The following is a 284-nucleotide window of genomic DNA, read 5'->3' as shown; positions in this document are numbered from 1 at the left end:
AGTGTCAAAGACAAAGGCATTGCACAGCCATAGACCCTTAGTTTTTGTGGCACTACTTCAAGTTTTAAAACTACACACAGGTGGTTTGAAGCTGTTCAGAGATGACAGTCTCCTGTGGGTTGCTGTGTCCTCTGTAGCCTAATGACAGAGATAAAAGGGGAGTGCCTTCACTGGTGAGCTGCTGGACTTTGACTGGAACAGCAAACTGCACTAAACCAGAAACACTCTCTGACACAGACACCTGTTAACTGAACATAGGTGGACTCCTCTCTCTCTCTCTCTCT

Source organism: Morone saxatilis, unplaced genomic scaffold (assembly GCF_004916995.1).
Source record: "Morone saxatilis isolate NCDOM2014 unplaced genomic scaffold, NCSU_SB_2.0 Contig23, whole genome shotgun sequence".
NCBI classification, from domain to species: domain Eukaryota; kingdom Metazoa; phylum Chordata; class Actinopteri; family Moronidae; genus Morone; species Morone saxatilis.
Note: the sequence above shows the minus strand (reverse complement) of the source record.